Below are 19,593 nucleotides of genomic sequence, written 5' to 3' on the forward strand. Positions count from 1 at the left end.
ATTGAGAATCCATGACTGAGTAAAAGTAGCCTTTTTTCCTGTCTTTGCCTACAATTGCCCATCAGCACTTTGTTCACAAAATAAAATGTAATTTCCTTAAGGACAGACTTCAAAGGCGTTTGATGATTAATAGAGCTGATACAGCCAGTGTAACACCTGTGAAAACTGCCTTTTCCTAAAATTCAGTTTGAGCCTGCACAATTTGCAAATCAAAGACTTTCAGTAGATAATATATATCGAATAATTATATTGTACTAAGAGTTTATGTACATTGTCTTACTGAATTCTCACAATATAAGAGAGAGATCGATTATCCCTGTGTACAGATGAGAAAAGCAAAGCTTAGAATTTTTAAGTAATTTGCCCCTGGTTCCATTGCTATTAAGTAGCAGAACTAGGAGGAGATCTGTGTGATTTTATTTGCCAACCTAAAGATTAAAGGCAAAGAAGAATAATTGGCAAAGTCTACTAAAATAACCACTGTTTTTTTCGAGCTTAGTTACCAAAACCAGCAGGGGAAGAGAAGGCAAAAATTTATTATAAAATATAAACATTTTTAAAACATATAATCTAATTTTTTTTCTTGATTTAGTTACAGTTCTGCCAACTGCCTTCTGCCACCAAACTAGCAAGAGTTGATTCATTTTAAATGAACTATTTCCTTTTACCTTTCTTCATTTCAAACTAGTAGCATATTGTATTTCTTTATCTTTTAATTTTAGTTTAGGTTCAGGGGTACGTTTGCAGGTTTGCTATATAGGTAAACTGCGTGTCTCCAGGGCTTAGTGTACAGATTATTTGTTCACCCAGGTAGTCAGCATAGCACTAAGAGGTGAAGCCAGCTGGGCTTCTGGGTCGGGTGGGGACTTGGAGAACTTTTCTGTCTAGCTGAAGGATTATAAACACACCAATCAGCACTCTGTGTCTAGCTAAAGGTTTGTAAACACACCAATCAGCACTCTGTAAAAATGGACCAATCAGCACTCCATAAAATGGACCAATCAGCACTCTGTAAGATGGACCAATCAGCAGGATGTGGGCGGGGCCAAATAAGGGAATAAAAGCTGGCCACGCAGCAACCCACTGGGGTCCTCTCCTACTGTGTGGAAAGGTTGTTTTTTCAGTCTTCATGATAAGTCTGGCTGCTGCTCACTGTTAGGGGCTGCAGTACCTTTGTGAGCTGTAACACTCACCACGAAGGTCTGCAGCTTCATTCCTGAGGCCAGCGAGACCGTAAACCCACCGGGAGGAATGAACAACTTTGGATGCACCACCTTTAAGAGCTGTAACACTCACTGCAAAGGTCTGTGGCCTCACTTCTGAAGTCAGCAAGACCATGAACCCACCAGAAGAAAAAAATTCCAGACACATCTGAACATCTGAAGGAACAAACTCCAGACACACCATCTTTAAGAACTGTAACACTCACCGCGAGGGTCCGCAGCTTCATTTTGAAGTCAGCAAGACCAAGAACCTACCGGAAGGAACCAATTCTGGACACAGTACCTGATAGGTAGTTTTCCATCTTTACTCTCCTCCCACCCTCCACCCTCAAGTAGATGTTAGTGTCTGTTGTTCCTTTCTTTGTATCCATATGTACTCATTGTTTATTTCCAACTTATTAGTGAGAACATAGGGTATTTGATTTTCTGTTCCTGTACCTCCTGGCTTAGGATAGTGGCCTTCAGCTCCATTTATGTTCCTGCGAAGGACACAGTCTCATTTTTCTTGTATAGCTGCATAGTATTCCACAGTATGTATGTACCACGTTTTCTTTATCCAGTGTACCATTGATGGGCATTTAGGTTGATACCATCTCTTTGCTATTGTGAATAGTGCTGCAAGGAATATATGTATGCATATGTCTTTATGGTAGAACCATTTATATTCTTTTGGGTATATACTGAATAATGAGATTGCTAGGTGAAATGGTAATTCTATCTTGGGTTATTTGAGAAATCACCAAACTGCTTTCCACAATGGTTGAACTAACATACATTCCCACCAGCAATGTATAAGCATTCCCTTTTATCTGTGGCCTCACCAGAACATTATTATTTTACTTTTTAATAATGGCCATTCTAACTGATGTGAGATGGTATCTCATTGTTTTTCATTTTCATTTCTCTAATGATTAAAGATAAGCCTTTTTTAGATGCTTTTTGGCCATGTGTATATCTTCTTTTGAAAAGTTTTCATGTCATTTGCCCATTTTTTAATGGGATTGTTTGCCTTTTTCTTGTACATTAAGTTCTTTGTAGATTCTGGATATTAGACCTTTATCGAATGCATAGTTTGTGAAACTTTTCTCCCATTCAGTAGGTTGTCTGTTTAGTCTGTTAGTAGTTTCTTTTGCTCTGCAGAAGCTCTGTAGTTTAATTAAGTTCCATTTGTCAAATTTTGTTGCAATTATTTTTGGCATCTTTGTCATGAAATCTTTGCCAGGTCCTATGTCCTGAATAGTATTTTCTAGATTATCTTCCAGGTTTTTTATAGTTTGAGGTTTTACATTTAAGTCTTTAATCCATCTTGAGTTGCTTTTTGTACATTGTGTAAGAAAGGGGTCCAGTTTCAGTCTTCTGAGTATGGCTGACCAGTTACCCCAACATTATTTATCGAATAGTGAGTCCTTTTCTCATTGCTTGTTTTTATTTATTTTGTCAAAGGTCAGGTGGTTGTAGATACGTAGCATTATTTCTGGGCTCTCTATTATGTTCCATTGGTCTATGTTTCTATTTTTGTACCAGTACCATACTGTTTTGGTTACTGCAGCCCTGTAGTATATGTATGGTATTTTTATTAGGCATGTGGAAAACCCACACATAACAAAACAAACAAAAGAAACAAGAATGTGTTCTAAATAACACACTCATTTTTGTTGTAGTCAGTAAAAATACTCAGCTATTATCAGAAATTCACATTTTAATTTTTATTGTAAAGGTGCAAATAAATATAATATTTGAAAACATATTTTAATAATAAGTGAATAACACCAAGAGTTGATTTAGTTATATGTGTGTTCATAATCCAACAAAGGGTTGTTTTGCCACCGAAGGGAATCTTCATTTAAAAAGATTCTTCCAATAGTAAGTTCTGATTAAAACAGATATATACCTTTACCACCAGATGCAGTTCTTTGCTTTGCATTAGCCTAAACTGTTTGAGGATGCATAGGCATTTATACTGAAACTATCCAGACTAAATACCTTTTTTAAGTTCTTTGCCTGGAAATGGTTTCATTATCAGTATATTGCTTCTTCAGTGTTTAAAATGCTGCACTATTTCAGCAAAGGAGGGCAAAATTAGCCGTGGATATTGAATAGTTCAAACTGTTTTATATAATAAGTGTCTACTTTCAGTATTTCTGAGAGGTTATTTGACTTCTTGCTACCTCATGAAGAGATAAAACTGTGTATAAAGTCAGAAATGTGTCTGCCCTCCAAATTTCACAACAAAATAACTCACAAAGGATAAATCATCCACAATAATGAAAACAATGTTCTCTGAGGGACTCTTCTTACATAATACAGAGAAAAGATAGTAAACATTTTAATTTTTCTTCTGAAAATATTGCTTTAGGCCATTAGTAAAGACCATTACATCCCTACACAAAAAAATCAAACTAATGTTCCATTGTCACCTTTCAAGTGAGCAGGAACCATTTATCATGTTCAGAAACAGAAAGTGATGTTTCTTTAATCAAATCGGCATGAATAAATTCATAATCTATAATATGAATTACAAAGTGTGCTCTTTCAAGAGAAAACTGGCTTTTAGAGTTAAGCAACTGGTTTAATTCTTTTTTTTTAATTTTTGCTTTTCCTTCTCTACTGAGTATATTAGTAGCATTTATATGAATGTGAACCATACATAGATACTTTATAATAATAATAGAAAAAGAAAAAATATATTTTTTAAACCGAGCCAGAATTGTTCTAAATGCTTTATATACATAAATGTATTCAAAATAGATTTAATTTTAATGAAATGCAACTTCAACTGTCATCTGGTATATATACCTCTGAAAAATTCCTTCTAATAATTGACCTATAATCTAAGGAAAATAGAAAGGCTGTGTATGTCAAGGAAAAGTGACCCTGGATGTCATATTTACTTTTGCTTGTCCATACAGTCAACAAATGAGAGACCACTACATTCAACTCCCTGCAGATGTAAGATTTAGAATCGGCCTTTGAGATGCTTATGAGCTAATACAGAAATTTGTGTTCCAATAAGCTTCCTGTGTTTTCAAAAATTTCAAATCCTAGAACAACTTATGCAACCTTTCAAATTATCAAAATTATCATAAAAATGAGGATAATTATAGGTTCCTATTGTAAAGTTTATAAAAATATTATGCAGCAAGTCTTCACTTAGAGAATGCTCAATAACCGGCAGCTAAAACTCAACAAATCATGTAAATCTTCTCTCTTCTAGAATCTTAGATAACTTGTAGGACAAACTTGTCAGAATTCTGGTGTTCTGGAATTGGACAGGAGAATACCTAGAGACCAATACAAGTGAGTAACTGACAGGCATAGCATCTGGAAAGTAATGATGAAAGCCTTTATTTTATTATTATTTTTTAATTCTAAAGATAAAACAAGGTCACATGTAATGAGCTTTACATGAGAAAATAGCTCTCCCTTTTGACCCTTTCCTAGCATTGTGAATGAGAGGAAATTGTCTAGATATATCTCATGTTTTCATTTTAAGAGGATTAAATGAACCTTTCTGCAAAACAGCTGTGTGTTCCATACAGGACAGTTAAAAAAAAAAAAAAAAAAGATGGATCTTGAAGTTTTACCTGTTAGGCTTACATGGCATTTGAAGCTGCTGTTTCATTTCCTCTACCGCCCTATTTCCATCAATTTCCAAATTCTGGGAGGACAGATGCAAAGCCAGATTCTCTATTCTTTATCAAACTTTTCTGTAAGAATTGTCCTCATTATTTCCAGTGATTTTGTATTGCATGTTTATTGCCTGAAGTCTGCAGATAAATGAAGGTTTTTATTCAGCAGAATATTGGGGGTAATCTAATCTGTTTCTTCTCTTGAGTTTGCATAATATGTTGTTTTCTGGCATATCTTTTGTCCGTAAACTTTGAAAGTTGTAAGTAACTTTAAGTCATTAAAGCAAAAAGGCACATTGCAGCAGTAGTCCAAGATTCAAAATTAAGCAAATATTAAGGAACAATAGTTAGGAATTTATGAGAAAACAGTAACCTCAAATCTGAAGTAAAAAAAGCTTGAAACAACAGGAAAAGAAGACAGACTCTGGAAAGTTAATAATCATCATTCACCAAGTGGCAGGGGAACCCGAACAAAATCAAAGATGATGTATAGACTTCAGATAATTGCATGGGTGAATTTTAAATTTAAGACAATGAGATTTGAGGGATTGAATTTTGCAAAAGTTTGGGCATTTAGTCAACAGATTATTTACGAAGGTTTATTAGAAAAAATTGGACCATTTCTTACTGAGGCAGGAAAACATTGAAAGACTGAAATATATATAATCCTAACAATATTTAAGCAAAATTTATCTGCCACATAAGGCAGACATTTTAAATAGACCTTGGTCAAGAAGCATCAGAACTAAAAGCATAATTTTTGACCAGTGAAGTGTAATAGAAACATATTTTTTTAAATGATACTATACAATTATATGTTGTCTCCCATATCCAAGACTTCCATAAATATCTTTCACGAATGTTTACCTTTGAGAGAGAAGTATGTGTAGGTAGCAGAGGAAAATTTTTTGGTTTTGTTTTTGTTTCTTCAGAGGTTCTCTTATAATGTATTGCACAGTTGTGTCAAATTTTAAATTAGTTTCACAGTATAAGAAATTAGTCCTCCAAAGAGTTGATTCTCCACAATTCACCCAGTAGGTCCAATTTAACAGAATTAAAGCAGAAAACTCCCACACCCAAATTTGTTAAAAATTCTTGTTTGCAGTATCAAAAATCCAACTCAAATTGATTTAGACAAGTTAGCAGAGTAATTGTAGAGTGCATGTAGCCAAGATAAAGGCATATGTTAGCCAGGCATGGTGGCTCACGCTTGTAATCCCAGCACTTTTGGAGGTTGAGACAGGAGGATCACTTGAGGCAGGAGGATCACTTGAGGCCAGGAGTTCAAGACCAGTCTGGGAAACATTGTGAAACCCCGTCTCTACAAAAAAATACAAAAATTAGCCAGGTGTGCTGGCATGCTTCTGTAGTCCCAGCTACTTGAGGGGCTGAAGCAGAAGGATGGCTTGAGCCCAGGTGGTCAAAGCTGCAGTGAGCCAAGACTACACCACTACACTCCAACCTGGGTGATAGAGTGAGACCCTGTCTCAAAAAAAAGGCAAATGGTCTCAGCGACACCAGGAACGAGGGGCAGGACTGCTTACCAAACTCTTTCTCTCCCCTGCCAACATTCCATCTCTATCTCTTGTCTCCCTCTTTACTTCTGTCCTCACTCCGTGCTCTAGATGTGCATGCTGCTGTCTTGGTTTTCTTTGTCTAAGCTAGTTTCCAAAGCAGAAAACAACTGCTGCACCACATCCATCTCACCATTAGATGTGGGATAGGAACACTTCTCTATTCTCTAGTTTGAAAGCCCCATGTCATGCTCTGAACATCTGAGCTGATTTGTGTACTCATTTTCATTGAAATGAAAAGTCGCTGAATCCCAGGGTCCTATGAGAACATGGAGGCCCCCTAAAGCCACATGATTGGAATGAAATAGCTCTTCCAGAAGAGATGGAAATGAATGTCAAGCAGATCCTCAATCCTTTATTTATATGGCTCTATCCCCTATTTTATTTCAAAGGAGAATAGGGCCCCCACCCCGGAAACTATTAACAATTGGCCATGCTAGATATACATTTAGCCTTGCTGCTTATAGTGGTTCCACAGCTTGCTTTCTGATTGTCCAGCTCCTCCCTGCTTAGTTTTAACAGCATAGCACTTTGTGAAGCCATAGCTGTGGGGAAAGCTCCCAGCAGAATTTGGTAGTGAGCATTAGTTTTTAACCTGCTCAACTTACCTAGAATACCTGGGTAAAGGTGTTTAAGGGATGCATAATGTTCATGGACAGTTTACAATTCACCGTGCTTTTCCTCAGGTCAGGAGTCAAAGGGAGAAATTAGCAATATATGCTATTTATTTATTTATTTTTTCACAGATCTCTGTTATAAAAAAGCAAATTTGAGTTGTTTAGAATGGCACTTTAGCAACCCAAAGTGGAAAAATTACTTTTCTTTCAATTTTTTAAACACAGTGAACAATATTTCTATTTATATCTAATGCAGAATTTCTCTATGTATTGTCTTGGTCCACCAGCTACATAGGTGTTGCTAGTTTTGTTAAATCCATTGAATTGAACCTTTAGGGGCTGACCTCAGTATATCTGTACTTGTAAAAAAAAAATACCTCAAGTGATTCAAGTATAAAAACCATTGAAAGTATAAATGTTCTGTATATTTCAGCTCATCATTGCTTTTCACATACCTAGTACATTGTCAAATTTTATCAGTATTTTTTTTTCACTGCCGCTTTATCCATTCAGCACACACTTTTTTTCTTGAGACAGTCTCCCTATATTGCCCAAGCTGGTCTTGAATTCCTGGGTTCAAGTAATCTCCTGCTTCAGCCTCTCCAGTACCTAGGAGTACAGGTGCATACCAACATTCCCAGCAGCACACGCTTGTTGAGTGACTAATGTCTGTTGCACAATGTGCATCTCCCTTGTCCTTCCCTTCTACTGCATCAGTTGTAACTAAATAATAATCCAACATGACGGGATCATTTCATTTCTTCATTCATTTGCTCACTTCATTTATCTGCTCATTCTGCCATTTAAAAAATATAAAGCACTTGTTTCATGCCGCATGCCTTATAGTTACTGTGAATAAAAATAAACCAAACATATAGCCCCTGTCTGGGCTCACAATACAAGGGCAATGACTGACATTGTGTGGAAATGCCTTACACAAAGAGGGATATTTGGCAAAACAGGGGATCTTCAGACCATCCTTTGCCCTCCTTGGATGCGCCAAAGAAGACACCACCTACTCTGGTGCTTTAAATAATGACACATATGTCTGGAAAGGGCTCAATGTAGTCTGCGGTGTTCAAGGCACCCATAGTGCTAGAATCTTTAGCATGTACGCTTGTGAAGAAGGCTTTGCCTTTGGTAAGCTAGTTGGGTGTCTATGACTATGGGATACTGATTTCAAACCAATATCCAAATTCGATCTCAGGGAGACAGAACAAGGATATAAAGATAATACATGTATTAAGCTTACCAGTAACTCTGGGTGTAAAATGTAATATGAAGTTGTAATATCTATTACAATGAATATATAATATCTTGTATTATATGTATATACAATATGTATATCTAACTGTGTGAAATATAATGTGAAGTTCTGTATTCATATTTGTTACTCTGTACGCCACCTTATTCTGTAAAGGATTTAAGACAGTTTACATAGATATATTGAATAAAAGGTCAAAAATATGTTAAAAATAAATGGATACCCCTTTTCCTATATATATATGAAAATATGTATAAAAATATAAACTTACATATTTGTATATGTATAAATACAAATATATATATATATAAGTTTATATATATGTGTGTGTGTATATACTCTTCTGCAGAGGGTTGAGTGTTGTAATACAAAAGTTGCTGCTGAGGTAAAAGAAAGAGAAATTAATGGGAAAACATTGCACCATCTTCATACAATCATGTACCTACTCCAAACACCGTAATTATCTTGATTAATTTTACTAAACTTATATTTTGAAATCATTATTTCAGTAGATCCATAAAATGTTCCTGAACACTCATTTTGTACAAGGGAGTATTCTAAATACTGCTGGAAAAACACAAAATGATAAAGATTTGTTTTTAAGCTTAAATTGCTAGTGACATAGCATACCAGCAAATAGAAAGATATTTAGACACCCTGCAATGCATTCCTATTATCCAGTGGATTGAGTCTAAAATATTCACATGTCACCTTAAAGCTTTTTACTGGGGCACAACCTTTACAGATAATACTAATTCCTTTATTCTGATTTCTGGAGCCCTCCCTGAAACCTGCCCAAGCATTCTTGTTAAAGGCAATGTTCATAAAGTCATCTGTTTTCTCTCTTTGCGCTTTCTCTTACAGTTGTTAGTCCCTGAACATACACTAATTTTCTAAACAGATATAAGTGCCAAATTTTCATTTGCCCCAGAAATAAAAAAAACAAGTTAAGGGAAATCAGACTGTTACGTATCTACATATGTTCCCTTATTTTATTTACCTATTCTGAGCTGTTCTTTAAGCTGACATGTCTTTATGCTGTTTCTACTTTCAGGGATGCTCTTCACCTGAATCCTTATTTAACTATCCTTTCCTCCTTTTCAGGTCTCAGCCTCAAGGCCTCAGCCTTAACCATCCTAATCATCCAAACCCAAATCTATTTTCCTGTTATATTTTCTCTAGAAAGTTGTACTTTCCCTTTAAAGCACATAGAACAAGTTATGTTATTGGTTGGTATGCATGTTTGTTTAATATCCTTCCTCTTTAAAATATAATTCCATAAGGACTAGATTGGCACTTTTTTAGTTACCACTGTGCCTGCAGCACTAAAGACCCTAGCTGGCTTACTGTAGTATACAAAAACTAATGTGGAGTGGATAAATTCTAAAAATATATTTAGAAATTTTGTTATAGAAAACTGTCAGTATGTGAGAGACTCAATGCCAAGCTTCGTTATATAATATCTTAACTATGATTGCACTTATTATCTCTCTCACTCCTTTTGCAGTTAAGAATTTATAGAATAGAAATATTAACTCAAATTTTATGCTGCTATTTCTTAAGTTTATGTGTTGTACTTTCAATTAAATTATGTAATACTTAAGGTTAAGGGATTTTGCCTTACTCATATTCTTCATTGCCCAGTGTATTTAGGATGGCATTGAACACATTATACGTTCTTACTACTGCTTAGTGAATCAAATTGAGTTGAATTGAATTGAAATGAATCAAAGAAGAAACTTTCATAACATTTTGCCTTCTGGGTTTGGAAGATAGAACAGTGAAGTGCTAGTTAGAATTACTGTACTTAGCTCTCAACCAGCAAGTAATTTTGAGTCATTTGAAAGCTTTCCAATTCTCCATCTAGAGAATATGGATGATGCCTGTTATCTTCAAGAGGATGCCATGAAGATTATATACCATCTCTACATCAAAAAAAGCTTAATAAATATGAAGTAGTCTCATTCAATACCTGGACACGTTAAGCACAGAACTGCAAGTGATATAATTAAGGCCTAATTAAGATATATGAAAATTTGTTAGGGTGGATAACAATGCATAGAAGAAAGTCGTGAGATAAAATTTTTGTGATTTGACTGCATCTGTCTTATTAGCTTAGTAATTCTGAGAAGCCTCTGAGTTCTTACCTATTTTTGGATCTTGGAGATGGGTATAAAGCTTGCATTAATACCATGTAATTTTTTTTCACCCATGATGAAAATTTGGTGTCAATATTATCTGTATCCAGTTGTAATATACAAACTTCAAAATTAATAAAGCTAGCATTATAGTATTTCTAATGGTCCTCTGGCATATTTTATCTACCCAGCAATTAATTTATTGGGAGAATTATTCCCCCCTACAGTGTGAGACTATTGATCATGCTCCCACATTTTACTTAATCTTCATCATACATAAGGTGGCCCATATAAGTGTACACATGACTCAAGGAAGGCCAATCAGAAGCATGGCAGGAAAACCAATAAATGCATTAGATGGAAGAAGCATTCCTTCAATATTGCAAATCCCATGAACATCGACAGCTTAGATCAACTACTGGATCTCATCATTGCATAGAGATAGAGGCTAAGATTAAAGTCACCACAGTGGAAAACAGAGCTGAAAGATGGAGAGAGAAATAAGCAGATATTTAATGGCACGGTTGGAGGAATTCAAACACCTGTTATTGCACCAGTTGTCCACCACCGGACTTCCACATGGTTATACATAAATGCATCATCTATGTCTTAAATAAATTTGAGTTGGGTTTCTATAACTTGCACCTGAATAACCCATCCTTATAAGCTCTATCTACTGTAGAACATCAATCTTCTGTCCCATCTTCATGCTCCTCCATTCCATAGCAACAAACCCAATAGTATTCACCATAATTTGGAAGCTTTATGGGTATAATTTTTCTAAGAACTCTGAAATAATTTGGTATAAGTTTCAGTGAATAATATGAAATGTGAAATTTAGGATTTCATGTTGATTGCATTTGGTCTAAGCTTTGGCATAAAAGTACTTCTTATTTGCTTATATTATTATCATAACATTGCCTTTGCATTGTACCTGACTAAATATTATCTTGTCCTCAAATGAAGAAACAAAAATAGAGATATATTGATAAGACATTAAGGAGAGAGTGACTTGTTTAGGACTTTGCTCAGTCCTTAAATTTCCAAACACATGGCTATTTGGTCTGTATTATACCTCCAGTAGCAAAAACACATGGGCTTTAAGGAATTCATTCCATGTGGGAGCATTTTTGTTTAAGAGAAAGGTTTCTCTCTATTGATCTAAAATCACCTTGTATTGACTTTACATTGGCCAATGATCTTTCTCCTTTTATTCTATAACCTTGAATACACAAGGGGCCATTTCTCTTTTGTTCCTCATTGCATTCATATTACACAGAAAGTGTGTGGACTATTATATATTCCCAGTAAATATTTCTGAATAAATAAAATTATAAATTAATGCATGAATAAATAAATTGATAGGTAATCTCTGGGACCATGTAGAATAATTCCAATACTGAAAAATGACTGTTATACTAAGCCTTCAGTTTTTCAAGCTGAACAGTTCCTTTCTTCAAGCTGTTAGTCAAATTCCTCACTCATTGTTCTTCTATGAATAGTTTCTAATCTGTTAATGCTTCTTTAAAGCATATTCTTCTATAACTCTGTGATTGCATCTTAAGGCCCAGCTGATTTTTGCTTTTATTTTACTATTTGTTTAATATTTGTTTGGTTACTGACAATATTATTGACTCAACACGAGTATGGAGTAGGATATAAATCCTAGAATGTTCTCAAACTGTACTTGTGTAGGTCTTTATATATCAATATTCTCATTGCTAGATTGGATCCATTTATCCAGTCATCCAAAATAATTTCTGATAACTTTGTCATTGAACAGATTTATCATTTAGTTTGATGACTTTGATAAACTTTCACCTATTGTGACATTTACACAATTATATTGAATGGTGGAAACATTGTAAATATTTTCTAATAAATGAAATCCGGGAATCTAATGAAACCCATGCTATATCTGATGCAACTGAAAGTTAGAATGGGCATGAAGTTAAAGCTATTGGGAATCTTAGGTTTGGTACTAACCAGTAGAGAAAACTTTCTTTGTCATATCACTTTCTGCTCTCAGTATTGCAATATGCTAGTGAGAAGTACAAATATACTGGCCAGAACAAATATCAGGAGAAGATTTGAATTTCTAATCTTTGTGTTTTATTGTACTCAGTGCTACTTTGTTTTTATCTGATGTGTTGCCAATTTAGTGTTTGTCTGACTGGAGTAAATTTTCTTTGACACACATTGAATATAAGCTGTTAGCTACAATGAACCTGAAAAGAAAAGAGAGGATTCTCCTGCTTTGGTTTCCTCTTTCATCTCACAGACAGAATTTAGGAATGAGCAACAGGATACATACAAGAGAAGTGTATGCAAAATGGGAAGAAGTGGGTCTTTGCTATGGTTTGAATGTATCCACTGAAGTCCATGTGTTGGAAACTTAATCCCCAGTGCAACAGTGTTGAGAGATGGCACTTATAAGTGATTAGGTCATGAGGGATTAATGCTGTCATGACAGGGGTGGGTTATTTATCACCAGAGTGAGTTCCTGACAAAGGGATGAATTCAGTCCCCATTCTGAGACAGTCAGGTGGAAAGGGCTGCCTGCCAGAGCCTCCAACAGACCTGTGCACTGGAAGAAGTGCACACTGGGGTGGAGCCAGAGAAGTTTGCGCCATTTGCAGTGAGTAGGAGTCTGGTTCCGGAACGGAACCTGGAATTCAAGTTGTGAGGCCGGAAGCACACTAAAGGAACTCTGGCCTTGCAGAAAGTCCAGCTTCCCCCATTTTTCCTTTTCACCCAATAAAACCCTTTTTCACTCACTCTTCAAATCATCTGCGAGCCTAAATTTTCATGGCCATGGAACAAGGACCCCGTCTTTAGCTGAACTAAGGAGAAGTCCTGCAACAATGTTCTCACTCTCGCACTCTCTGGGGCTCTCTTCCCTTTCTGCCTTCTGCCATGAGATTGTGCATCAGGAAGGCCCCTGCCAGATGCCAACAACTTGATATTGAACATCCCAGTCTCCAGAACTGTAGAAACAAGTTTATTTTCCTTATAAATTACCCACTCTGTGGTATTCTGTTACAGCAACAAAAAACAGTCTAAGACGGCCTTGAAAATATCCAAGAGAACTCCAGGCCATGAAATGACTAATTAGTGTCTTCATTAGTGCTTCACAACACAAGAAATATGAGCATAGAGGGAAGAAACTTCTTCATTTCTCTAGATAAATGATAATAAAGTACTCCTTGATCTGATTCTTCTCTTTATGGACTAATAGGAAACATAAATAAGCTCCCACCTTCTGCTAAGCTGCTAAGGCTGCACCAATTGCTGATTATTTAAATGAACAAGGAGGAGAGATGCCTACTGGAAGTACACTTAAAAAGAAAGAAAGAGGCCAAAATACCTCTACCATGGTAATAATAGGTTCTATTCCCCCTTACTCACTTATATGTGTACATTCAATATAGAAACCAAGGAGCCCTGAGCTATAAATTCTTGTACCTTTACTTTCCACAGGCTTGACTGAATAAGCACTTAGAAGAACCAGTTACCTAGGTACAGCATTCAATTAAGTCAAAGAGAGGGAGATTCTGCCTATCTCCTGCAAAATATCTGTTTTCTTAGAATCCACATCTTCCTGAGAGTGTAATGTTAGTATTAGGTCATGTTTACTAAAATATTCTTATTGCCAGGCTTTCCTGAAAGGTGACAGAATTTAGATTTTCATCTCAAGATTTCTCAGTAGAATAGTGAAAGCTAACATTGTAATGTTGGCAATGTGCCAGGCCGTATTCTGAGTACTTTGTATATATTGATTCATGCACAGATGAGGAAACTGGGAGTAAATAATTTCCTCAAGTTCTTGCAGCTGATACATATTCGAATTGAGATCAGAATACCTGCACCCTGACTACTCTATCTGTGTCTTAATCATCCTGCTAAAATGCTTATTTAGTGATCTACACACTTAGTTGTATGCCAACCATAGACCACCATTTAAACCATACACAGGTAATGTCACTGTAAAGAAATATATAGCTGCTTTTTACTCATTCACCACGTAGACTCTTTAACAAATAGTAACAATGCCATAAGACTTATGTCAAGATTCAAATATCTAATAAAACCTTTTCATATTCTATGAGTTACACTTTAGAAGGAGCTAGTGAAATGTATTGCATCCGCGCCTTTTCTACAATTTTTAGTATGGTAAGATACATATAACATAAAATTTTTCCATTTCAATCATTTTTCAGTATACAACTTAGCGGCATTAAGCACATTTGTATTCTTGTGCAACATTCACTACCATCTATCTTCGCCCACATCTTTTATCTTGCAAAACTGAAACTCTGTATCCACTAAACAACCCTCTCTTCTTTCCTCTCACAACCCCTGGTAATCATTCATTCTACTTTCTGTCTCTATCAGTTTGACTACTCTAGGTGCCCTATGTATCTGGAATCACATAGTATTTGTCTTTTTGAGACTGGTTTATTTCATTTAGCATAATGTCCTGAAGGTTCAACCTTGTTGTAGCATATGTCAGAATTTCTTTCCTTATTAAGGATGAAGAATATTCCCTTATAGGTATATACCTCATTTTGCTTATCCATTCATCCATCAATACTCAGTTGTTTCTATCTTTTAGCTATTGTGAATGATGCTGCTAAGAACATGGGTGTCATCTCCCACTCATTAAGCACCAAAGATACTCCTCAAAAATTATTACACAAAATATCAAAAAAAAATTTTAATTAATTTTTTAAATCAGTGATTAAATTATGAAACTATTATGCCAGCTTATCATAAAAAATATTTGCTTTAATTTATATACATATGTACTGAAGGAGTTCAGAACACATTATCCCAAAATACGTGATCCTGGCACATAAATTGTTTTGAGTTAAAGACACTTAAAAAAAAAAAAAAAGGCAGATACAAAAAGGGTTCTCTGGATTTCCTAAAAGCTAGGGAAGAAATCTTCCGTGTGGAAGATGTGCTCACTGAGTCCGAAGGAGGGAATGCATTCTGATCACCAGAGATGGAGAGCTAAAGCTGGGAGAAATCTGCTTAAACAAATCTTATTAACTAACCCTTATTTTTTTTGTCACTTCTTGATGATTAACTACTCTAGTCTAAGCCGCCTTGTCACATTTTCACAATTTACTACTCTTTGTCCACACAGTATATAAATGTTTTGTCCAGCTTAGTATATAAATGTTCAGCTCTAACTGTGGGGATTTTTAATTTCTTTATTGAGGGCTCCTGTGCCACATAAAACATGTATTAAATAAATTTGTATGCTTTCCTCTTGTTAATCTGTTGTATGACAGTTTAATCCTTAGCCCTAGCCCTAGCCAAAAAAAAAAAAAAACACTAAGAAGATAGAAAATTTTGCCTCCCCCATAGTACCATTGGGAATATTAATGATAAGTTTAAAGTCTATTTATTTCACAACCACTAAAGAATGCTAATTTTGTGCAGAGTAGTTTGAATAAACCGATGACTTAAGTGATTTAATGATGATTAAAAGATGACCTTTCCCAGATAGGGCCCAAGAGCTAAACTAAAGTTTACTTTTGAAGTTAAATCAATAAGATAAATAATGTGTAAACCCACATAATAAGATATATATGAAGTATTTGTCTAATAATTCATTCAAAATAGTAATCTAGCACAGCATCAATATTTTTGAAAGAATTATTTTGTCACATATCCTCAGAATCAGATGAGAACTGCAGTAACAGAAATATAAACTAAAATTATATTTGTGTGGATATATCTGATTGCCATTGCTGTATAACAAACCACGTCAGAACTCAATGGTGATCTAAGCTATGCTCAGCTGAGCAGCTTGGTCTCAGGTTGCAGCAACTGGGTGGCTCTGGTTCTCACTGCAGGTGCACGGGCTGCTAGCTAGCCATTTCATGTTATTTTGACAGCAACGTCGCATGTGCAAGAGAACAAGTGGAAACATGGAAGGCCTCTAAGGGCTAGGCTCAGAAATAGTACCTTGTCACATCTTATTCCTTTGGCCAACCTCAGAGTCAAAGGTAGAAAGGATAAATATATACTTGACTCCAACCCAGAAGAAATGCAAATTCACATGGCAAAAGGTATGAATAAAGAAGGAGAAAAACTGGCACAAATAAGGTGAACAACCACAATGGGAAGTACCTGTAAATTCTAACTACAGTATTCTCAGTTGGTTTATAGGGAAGGAGTTATCTTAGCAGGGAACCAGAGTTAATGAAGGTTATATGAAATGAAAATTACTGTCATGTTATTAGATGTGCCTTAAAACAAATACCTATCACAGATTGTGATTAGACATCACTCAAACGGTTTTCATTGTAGCAGCATAATGTCTGAACTTGCAGTATCTGAATTGGGAAGGACTATAATTAAGAATGTGAGGGGTGGAGGAAGGTAGGTATTCTTGGAGTTGTGTATGGTGTGAGTGAAAGTAAAAAAGAATAACTGAGGGAATGGTCAGATGTAGAATAATTTGTTTAAGGAAGTAGTGGGAGATAGGGAGTTTAAGAATATTTTTAAAAAGAATATTTAGTTTTAATTCAAAGGGTTCTGTGGAATCTTAAAGACTTTTGAACAAGTGATTAAAATAGTCAAAGTAGTGAAGTGGGAGAAAAATAATCTTGCTGAGCATATAGGATGGAAAGGAATGGGAGAGTCTCCAAGGCGAGGATTCTAGGTAGAAGGCTGTTCAAATAATTGAGGAAGACGTGCCCTTGGACTGGGTGAGAATAGTGGTGACAAAGGTAAAAAGATGATTAAGAGAAAGCAGTTAGAGTGGGATAGGATTGGGAATTTGCAAGGAAGGCAGAGAAATGGAAGACTAAAACTCAATGTTTTCAAATCTGTGTGACCAAAGAGACAGTCATAAGGTTACTTATCAAAAATCAGGAGTAGGGCTTATTTTAGACATTTTTCTCAAAAGAAAAGATTTGTGAGTGTCCTAAGGTGAAAGGATCTATGACCAGTTAAAAGTATTTAAAATACAAAGACCAGTATAATTAGAGTTTAAGAAGTTAGAAGTTGAGAGCGTAAAATAGAGAAAGTGTTAACTGCCAAGACTGGAGAGGTAAGAAGTCAGATAGTAAGAGCTTTTTAAGTCAGGTTAAATAATTGAAATTTTGTCTGAACAAGAGTAGGAAGTTTTAAACACAAGTAAAACATGATCTGCTTAACATTTTTGAAAGATCAGCCCGAAAGCTCAGTTGACACAGGTAAGAAAATGACTGATTAAACCTATTATATACATTTTACAGAGTCTTTCAGCATAAACATGTCGACACCCAGAATATGTCAACATGCTTTCTTTATAACAAGATGACTAAAATGAGTTGAACCTATTTTTCTGAGTTACAGAAAAAGAAGGTTGAATCTCTATTTTTAAAATTAACTCATGCATTTTTCTACATTGTAATACCATTAACTATTTGGGGACAGGTTAGATACGTCTATGATTTGGGAAATAGAAAATTTTAATCTAAAAAATGCAAGTCCTTTTGGTTATCAAACTCAGACATTGAAATGAAAGTGCAGTTATGTCATTCTTCCCCTTTAAATTATGTATTCATCTCTTGAAACTGTTCGCTATTGCCACAAGTAGATATATATTAAACTAACGATACCCCATTGGACACTGTATCTCATACCCTAAACCATAATGATATAAGTCTAATCAATAACCAATGTTATTTCTTTAAATAAATAAAAATTTCTGACCAAAAAAAATGCAATGCAATTTGTGACAAAAATAAAGCAATAGCCAGGCATTCAGATATATCAAGTAATTTCCTAGCAGTGACAACAATAGTCATCTAAGAAGGGAGATGTAAGAAAGTCTTAGAAGTTCTCATAATCTTACCTAATCAAAATGTATTGTATCTGGCCAGAACACCTTGGTTTTGGCATGCCAACAATACCAGTAACTTTGTTTTCAGATTGAAAAAATGGGTATATTATTATTTTGGTTATAATTAAATATTCCTTTACTTATTGCTGCATAATTTCCCAGTTTTTCTTCTTACCTTGGAATTTTGACATAAAATCACAAATGTATAAAATATTCAGGTGATGTAAAAAAAGAACGATTTGATTAGTATTGACTGGAAGAAAAGGAGAGTGAAATACATAGTGTACCATATCTCAATTTTTAAAATTATCTAAACATATTTTGGATACAAAATTGACATTTAAATATATTATAACTTTGCATAATGTTTCTCACTAAAGACTTATCTCCTCCTGAGAATGATTACATATTGTGTAGATTCACATATTAATGTATTACTGATAGATTGTTACTTTAAATATGCAATAGTGACTTTTTACTTAGCCTTTTAAATTAAACTTCTATAAAAATTTAAAGGCTTACATCATATTAACCAAAGTTGAATTTACTGTCATTAAATTAATTACTTAAAAGGAAGGAGCAAATATTCATTTTATACCAGTATGTCATTTTTTAAAGTATCAAAGTAAACAAAATAGTAAAATATACTTAAACCCTCTAAAGGGCAACCATTAGATGTAAAAATAAAAAGAGAGTAAGGAAAACGAAATAACAGTCACGATATCCTTTTTTTGGTATCTTTTCTGTGATATGGGTTGCAAATATTTTGATCCTTTACTTTTGTTTGTATTTTGATTTTACTTAAGAACATATTTTCTATGGAGACACTTTATGGTTCAATTGAATTCAACAATGATCTCTAGTGTTGCATGAGAATTTTGTGAAATGCTTAAAAATAAGTGCAAATAAAGTCTCCCATGTTTTCTTCTCGTGATTTCTTTTAAAAAATGATTCTTATTTTATATTAAGATATTTGGCTTATTGAAAACCTGTTAGGCTAATAATTAACATGAAAACCAAATTTTGTTTTGTTTTCCTGTGTGCTATTTTTATTTTGTTCAGTAACTCTAATTAAATGGCCCACTATAATCAATGCCACTTGTATTACATACTAATTCTTATATTTATGTAAATGGATTTTTAACTCTATTGTGTTTCTTTGATGTGATTTTTAATTTTTGAATCAGCAGTTGTGTTAGTCTGTTCTCATGCTGCTGATAAAGACATACCTGAGACTGAATAATTTATAAAGAAAAAAAGATTTAATGGACTCACAGTTCCATGTGTCTGGGGAGGCTTCAC

At 34.8% G+C, this 19,593-nt stretch overlaps 1 long non-coding RNA gene across 1 annotated transcript in view; it reads left to right on the forward strand.

Moving 5' to 3' along the window:
- The first annotated feature begins 1,051 nt into the window (after positions 1-1,051).
- The window catches only part of LOC129058981 (uncharacterized), a 62,304-nt gene continuing 43,762 nt past the window's right edge, over positions 1,052-19,593 (forward strand). The window contains exons 1-2 of the long non-coding RNA XR_008524504.1: positions 1,052-1,513; positions 4,438-4,520. This is a non-coding gene — a long non-coding RNA (uncharacterized LOC129058981). The remainder of the gene's footprint in view (positions 1,514-4,437; positions 4,521-19,593) is intronic.

The sequence above is a fragment of the Pongo abelii genome, chromosome 3 (genome assembly GCF_028885655.2).
Source record: "Pongo abelii isolate AG06213 chromosome 3, NHGRI_mPonAbe1-v2.0_pri, whole genome shotgun sequence".
Taxonomy (NCBI): Eukaryota; Metazoa; Chordata; class Mammalia; order Primates; family Hominidae; genus Pongo; species Pongo abelii.